Source organism: Gymnoscopelus braueri (assembly GCF_963280865.1).
Source record: "Gymnoscopelus braueri genome assembly, chromosome: 1".
Taxonomy (NCBI): Eukaryota; Metazoa; Chordata; class Actinopteri; order Myctophiformes; family Myctophidae; genus Gymnoscopelus; species Gymnoscopelus braueri.
Window position 1 is genome coordinate 10515658 of NC_137603.1, and position 7941 is coordinate 10523598.

A 7941-nucleotide genomic window follows, 5' to 3' on the forward strand; every position below is an offset into this window, starting at 1 on the left:
AATGCATGAAACCGGCAAATATTCTGCAGAGTTTCCTCTTCCAAAATCCCCAAATTATGTTGTGAACCATTTTACTGCACCTCGGGTTAAAGGTGGAATGAAAAACCCTATAGTACGTTTTTGTACCGTAGGTGGTTTTCCTATGAAGGTTAAAAACTAGTGTAAAAACATAGCAGCCTGACCTTATAGTACACTGTGATGATGTAAGTAAGCAGCTGCAGCTAATCAAATAAATAATGGGTGTGTTACATCTCGGGGTGCCAATGCACACACATTAACACTATTGGGGGGAGGGGGGCGGGGGGATTATATTGCGACACGCCGTATACGTTGTATTTTGGTATAATAATAATAATAAAATGTATTTGTGCTAAACTTTAATACTGTACTGTTAAATTTCATAATGATGGTGCACTAGTGTAGACTTTCCCTTTAAAAAAAAGTGCAGAGCTCTCCAAAGAGGGATTACAACTATCAATAAAACCAAGAATCTGTGATCTAAATTGAGTTTGAAGCTATGAGTTAAGACTAAGTGGCATGCTAAAAGGGCTACGGCTACCGTGGGAATGGGGCCTGAGATATAAAAAATGTCTTTTCTCTTTGTGTCTCTTTGCGTGTCTCTTTACCACTTTTCTTTCAAATTCGAAAAGACAAAAAAAAGGTCAGATTTCACCAGTGGATTGTTGCAGCAGATTGTTGCCAAGTAATGTCTTTTGAACCAACATGGTGCAAACCTAACAATACAATACCGGTTGAGCAACTTTTGGACATTCAATTTCGGACCGTAGCATCAGGAGAACAATGGGTCACCGCAGTTTCAGCTCTGATATTCCTGATAATTGCAGTCACCGATTATCATACCGAAGAGTGAGGCAGGGGGGCCTCTGACCCACAAGTTGGCTGTGTCCTAGGCTGGCTGCCCTAGTGTGTCTGATATCTGGTCTAGAGGGGCGGGTTCAAAATCTCAGGAGAAAAATTCCGTCGGATCCCATTGGTTCATCAATCTGTCCGTCAGCCCCCGCCCCGCCCCGCCCCGCGCCCTTCCTCCTCACCAATGTGCAGCATTGAGAGCCCTGACCATAGACATATAAAGGTAGACGCCTCCTCTGGCTCTGAAGCGTCTGTATGGCGGACGCGCTTCCGCTTCTGGGGGGGGGGCAGCTGGAAATTTCCGCGTGCGTCACAGAAGAGGGCGTTCAGTAGGCCAATCAGAGGCAGGTGGGGCAGGACAACTAGATTCTGACAAGTCCTGGAAAAGACGCGCTGTGGTTGGCCAGTAGTCAACACGCTGTGATTGGCCAGTGCCGGTTCCCCCCGGAAATATGGCGGCCACCATACCAAACAGGTCGCTCCAACGAACTGCAGAGGCCAATGAGGTATCTAGGTTTCTATATCTATGGCCCTGACGTCACAACATTTGGAGCGACGCCCACTGCACTCTGGTTGGTTGGGGAAATGAAACACTTCCTATTCCAGGAACGTCAACAGGCTGGTCCAGGCTCTTATTTTTCAGCAAGACTAAAAAATAAAAGCCTGGAGATCGAGGCTAGCTGTGTCCAGACTTCAGAGGGGCAAGCGGGAGACATCAGTCCGGCTGAGGGTTCTGCGATCCAGGATGTAACATTGGGTGTGGGTCGACAATGATCCCCACGGTGAGAAGGACACATACAGTACGCCAGGGGTCTTCAACAGGGGGTCCGGGACCGCTATGGGGTCCTTAGAGTTACTACAGGGGGTCCGCCAAATCTTTGCGTGATATGATTTTTTTTTTTTTACCTTAACCACTTGAACCCCAGCATCCCTTTTCTGAGGAGAACCTTCGCCAAAAATAGCAGATCTACAAGCTCACAACGGCTTGCGCCGACAATTTTTCGGCAATTTTTGGCGAAAAGGTATTAGGTGTAGAGGGAAAAAAAGAACAGTAGACGTAACCAAAAAGGGTTGAATCCAAAACGCAATTTTATACAATATAGAGGGGGTCCCTGCTTCATCTCTCTCTCAGCTAGGGGGTCCTTGGGCTGAAAACGTTGAAGACCCCTGCAGTACGCGGTTCAGCAGCGCCACTTGAATAGGAAGACAAGCGAGTGGGGGGGGGGGGGGGGGGGGGTTTGCCACTGAGTGGATGGGAGAAGGCTGTCGAAATCCGCGAGGGCCTGATACCATTTTGTGTTGTCCAGAGGTGACCGCATCTCCGGTGCTGCCCCTTGATGATGACTTAAGGACTTGAGACCAGCGGGTGTGAGCAAGCCAGGGTCTTCTGTTTTGTTCTGAGCCGGGGCCAGGGATCCACCACAGGAACAGACGAGATGCTGGACTGATGGTGCCGATGGCTCATCCATGGTGTTGGGACTGAGCCAGGGGAGAGTGATGGTGTCGTTGTCTGCAGCATGAGAGGCTGGTGCTACCAGAGAGTCCAGAAGCGGCTCATCCCCTTATATTATCTCTGCCAGGCCGGAACCCCCACGGGGACGGAGATTATGGTTTCACCCCTGTGGATATGTCTGGGTTTTTTTTTTCAACATTCATGGTGGCACTAGCCAACTTTACATTTTGTCCTATAAGTCCGCATGTATAATCAAAATGTATTTTTCTCTGAATTCCATAGATCATGACACAACTGCCACGCTCAATTTCAACTAAGTAGAATTTCTGCCATTTTGTATTTTCTACAAAACACACCTTTTGCTACTCCTCCAACAGATTTTGGTCAAAACTCATGGCAGGAAAGAAAGAAACTAAATAAAGAAAAAGAGAGAATTTCTGTTCCAGAGCAAGAGTGAAAATTAAGGGAACAAAGGAAAGACGGAAAAATATAATGCAGTATTAATAAATGAAGACAGATAAGATTAAACAGAATAAAGAAATTAATGAATACAAAAAAAAGAATGAAAACAACAAACAAAGGAACTTGAGGGAGCGTAGTGAAGTTGTGTCATCTGTGCGCTGTCTGAAACGTCTTATCAGACACAGATGCAACATAAAGTATTTCCCTCTGTAAAAAATATACGAGGACAAGTGACCTGGACATGCAAAGTCTTCCTAGATATCAATCAGTGAACTTAATAACAGCAGTCCTAATGTAAACATGTCCATTTTCACACTCTCAGAGTTCAACTCAGGATGTGTGTGTGTTTTTTTACTTGTTGTATTTTCTTTTTTGCAATTTGGCATTTGTTGTATTTTGCACAGAAACATGTCCCTGCGGAGTGTCTGAGGTGGTCTGTCTCGCTCAGCCAAATTATATTAATGATATTAAATTCTACACCTACAAAGTACAAAAGTGCTTCACAAAAACAATGTTGTGTAAAGAAGAGATTTTCAATGACCTCCACGTTACCGGGCATTTTGCTCATTTTCAGTTTGCTGGTGCTTTGGTTTTATGACATCATTCAGATTGCATCGTGAGCAATGATTGGTCTACTTTTGAGGGGACAGACATACACGCATATAAACACGTATGCATACAGATGGCTTGGAAGAGGGCCAAGCACCTGTTGCCAGTAGAAATGTGCGTGAGCCTGATACGGACCATTACAGGGGAGGGTAGAGTGCGCAAGTAGGTTAATTCAGGTTACTTGTAATTAAAGTGTAATTCTCTACATGCCTTTAATGTAATGTCATTGTTTGTTTCAGGACTAAAGATCCTCATCTGATTGAATATCCCTCCATTATTCACCTCCATAACCACCACAACCACAATGTGTGTGTGTGTGTGTGTGTGTGTGTGTGTGTGTGTGTGTGTGTGTGTGTGTGTGTGTGTGTGTGTGTGTGTGTGTGTGTGTGTGTGTGTGTGTGTGTGTGTGTGGCACTGGGGGGTGGGCTTAAGCGATTAAAGGCATTTAGGAATCCAGTGTGGCAAAACCTATCCTACTGTATGTCTTCTGAGTTTCTCTTTAAGACCTTGACTGGGCTCTTTGAGATCAGGCATTCTTCAACATCTGCCCATGCAGTGCTGAAAAATGACCTCCAAGCAGAGTACAGTGAGTACAGTTTCAGCTCACCCATCTGCCCTAACCTTCACTGCTACAGAAACATTATTAGTTGAGCTAGAAAAACGATTGTATTGAGTCAGGGGCCGCGTCGGTCTGTGTAAAGTATCTATGTACCGTATACGTACGTACGTGTACGTACGTATGTATGTATGTATGTATGTATGTATGTATGTACGTACAGTATGTTACTCTAGCCACACATTGGTCCACCAGAGGGCACTGAAAATATATCCCCACTATGTACAACTTTAGGTAGCCTTGTTAGATTTAGACAAACAAACAATTAAACAAAATGTCTAAAAGTTGATCCATTTGAATGGAATAATATAATGAAGAATCATCTTTAGTCTTTTAACAGTGCTATTTTACGCAATTCCTTTTGTACAAAATCGAAATAAATGAATCTTTTACTCTATAGGCCCAGAGTTGCTTTGCAGCGTTTTAGGGAGTCCTGGAAATGAAATTATCAAGTGACCTTGATCCAGGATCACACCTGTGTGGCTGGCCAGCCACTGGGGGTACTTCTCAAGCTGTTGAAGGACACGATGACCCAATAAGTATGCCTTTGCAGGCAAGAAGCTCTTTCTCACTGATGACAGCAAAGCAAAGACATAACTGTAGTCTGACGTTAAGTGCAACAGCAGATTTACAGAGGCCAAGATCCTTTCCAGCAACACTTTTTCCTTTTATTTTAACCTAGTGTCACTTTTACCATTTGGGGGGCGTTGCAGGGCCCACACCATAAACATATTATTTGGCAGATCACATAGAAAAGCTTTGGCTACTGCTGGATGGAAAAACACATTTAATATAGATTGGATCATACTGGCATCCACAAGGGCATATAGGTTTGGTTTTAACATTGGTTTTCATTCATACCAATGTGCATGTATGTGTGTGCACACGAACAGCAACAACACGTTGGTTTTTGGCCATTCTGTGATAACAGCTGTGATCACCCTCTCTTCAGACTGAAATATTGGTCCATCCCTTCTCTTTCAGGATTGGTCACATAAAAGTGACCTTGACGAGCTGTGCCAGCTCTGCAAAACATTAACAGAATTGAACTTTAACTAGGGGTTTAAGGGTAAGGGTGAAGGTTAGGAGTGGGGTTAGTGTTAGTTTTAAGGGAAAATAGGACTTGTAATATGTACAGAATGTTCGCTTTAAAATAATATATATTCAAAGATTTGCACACATTTTCACGATTTCTCAAAAATAGCAGATCTACAAGCTCGTAGCGCGGCACTCGGTGCCGTGCTACGAGCTTGTAGATCTGCTATTTTTTTTATAGCCAAAGTGTAAAATAATGCTTTTTAAGCAGACAGACAGACAGACAGACAGACAGACAGACAGACAGACTTATTACAATAGCTTTGCAATCAACTAATTACTGTTCCAGACTCTTCCACCAGTCCCTTGCACACAAGAGCACTTCTGCAGGTCTCAGCAATGAACAGGATTTCTCCCTATTCAGGCGAAATATATCTACCAGAGATGTTTATGTCTGTCTCCGCCCTAACTTTCTATGTCCAAATGGCTTGTTTCACCCTGTGGGCATCATTACAGCCTCGCTACACAGACACCCAGCGGAGAGACACAGAAGACACTGGCAATATTAATCTCAGAGACAATGGGAGGTAATGGTCTGCGCTGAGGTCCCCCCGCCACTATCTCGCTCTCCCTCCCTCTCTCTCTCTCTATGTCTGCACAACCTGCAGGCCTGGCTGGCCAGTGAATTAATCGGGTTTTTCAGGGAACAGAAAAGCTTGTCAGAACCAAAACGGATCAATTTATCCTAAGTGGAGGGCGCGGAAATGCTGGGGTGTAACGTGCCAAGACTGTCCAGTGAAATAAAAACTTCACACGCACACACGCACGCACACACGCACGCACGCACGCACGCACACACACACAGACAATCAGAAACCAATTTAGGGTCATTTAAAAGGAGGAGCCCTCCGGGCGCACTGCTCTTAAGAGGCAGCAATAAATCACCAAGGAAAACTACCTCTACCTTTATCTGCGTCTGTCTGTTTTTCTGGTTCTCTCTCTCTCTTTCTCTATAGCCGCGTCACTGTTTCTACTTGTCTTTCTCAGTGTCTGTTACCACCTAGCTGTCTGTTTCTCCATCCGTCTCATGATAGTTGTCTTGCTACCTGTTATCTTTACATCGCTCTGTTTGTACAGAACATACAGAGCGATGTATATATATATATATATATATATATATACATCGCTATATATATATATATATATATATATATATGCAATATTGATGATTTGGCAATATTGTTCCAGTAAACACTCATGTCAGCCCACTTGCTGACATGAGTGTTTACTGGAACAATATTGCCAAAAGTGCGTCTACATACAGTACTGCATGTATAAGAGATCTCTGTAGTGTTGTCGTCAATTACGGACTTTTAACCCTTTCAGACCAGAAGCCGATTCTACATGTCTCCTAATCAGTATTCTGAAAAACGTATGTTCCTATATCAGTGGTGCTCAATCTTTTTCATGCGTTCCCGGATTTAATGGTTTTAAACGTGGTGAGGATGGGGGCAGCTCTGATGTGAGCTGGAAGTGAGTTCCACAGGGAGGGGGTGGGGCCACTGAGAAGGCCCTGTCACCCCAGGTTCGCTTGTTTGTTTGTCTTGCGGCTGTCCCGGAGGTTGGCATCACCCGACCTGAGGGAGCGAGAGGGGGACGTGATGTCGGATGTGTTCGGAGAGGTAGCGGGTGCCTGGTTGTTGAGGGCTTTGTAGGTAGTGATTAGTATAAATCATTTGGTTATGTTGACACAGTGACGTGGCCGTGGTTCGTTTATGGCTGAGTCAGAATGACGTCAGAGTTCTGCCGGCCCGCCGGCCCACCCTCCCATAAGCCAATTTTAATATAGGAGATATTTATACCAAAATGTACAAAAGAATGTACATTTTAATTTGTAAAATAGACTAATTCAAGAATATATTAAAAAAAAAGAACACATCAGACCTCTATACACCAAATTGGATGGGCGCTGGAACCAAAAATATAAACAAAAACCGAAACATCTGCACCTAGCAAATAGCTCCACTTGGGTTTTTAATGGGAGTTTTTCAACTCCAAATATCTGTCACTTAGCGATCAACATTTGGCTCGGGGCAAATTTTGGCACGGAGCATATTGGAATAGCACTTGTCCCAGTGCAGTCCTGTGTTAATCACTTAATGTCAGGTTGACACCGTACCACATGCCAAAACAAATCCCTTGAAGGAACCTCATATTTGGCAACAGCGTGCTTTCTGATCCCCGCCTGTCGGCGGGCTGGTCCTGGGGCCAGCGGCTCCGCCAGGTGCTGTATGACCTTACCACAGGTGTCTACAGTATGTCTATTCACCCTGCATGTCCCTGATCGCCCCTGAGAAGCTATTAATATACAAACAGCTGTGTCTATCACCATGTAAACCACGGCTAGACAGGAGGAGCAGCTACTACTATATACATTTAGGGTGGAGCAGCAGAGAGGAGCAGCCTAATGCGCTCTACGTTTAACATGTTTCACTTTGCCTTCATTATTAGTAGTAGTAGTTCTGTGGCTTGAGCTCTGGAGCTGTGGTGGTGACCCCAGAACCCACTGGAATCAACCAGAGGAAGTTGATGTCTTTATTTAACCAATCCTCAGGTGTGTAACTGCGGTGTCTTCCACAGTGTTGTGAAAAGTGACTTGTTGCACCACGGCCCCATGTGACCTCTACGAGCTCTGTCTTCTCAGAGTCTGTACAGATTGTGTAAATATGCTACAGTCAGTGTAATATAATGTTATATGTATACTGTAACAGTATATTAACACAGTATGAAGTGCCTGCCCATCACAGCAGCACTTCAGGGATTCCTTACCAGACCAGTTCAGACTGAGCGCAGACACCACAAAGACTGAACAGGTCAGCACTGCAGTGTTAATTTT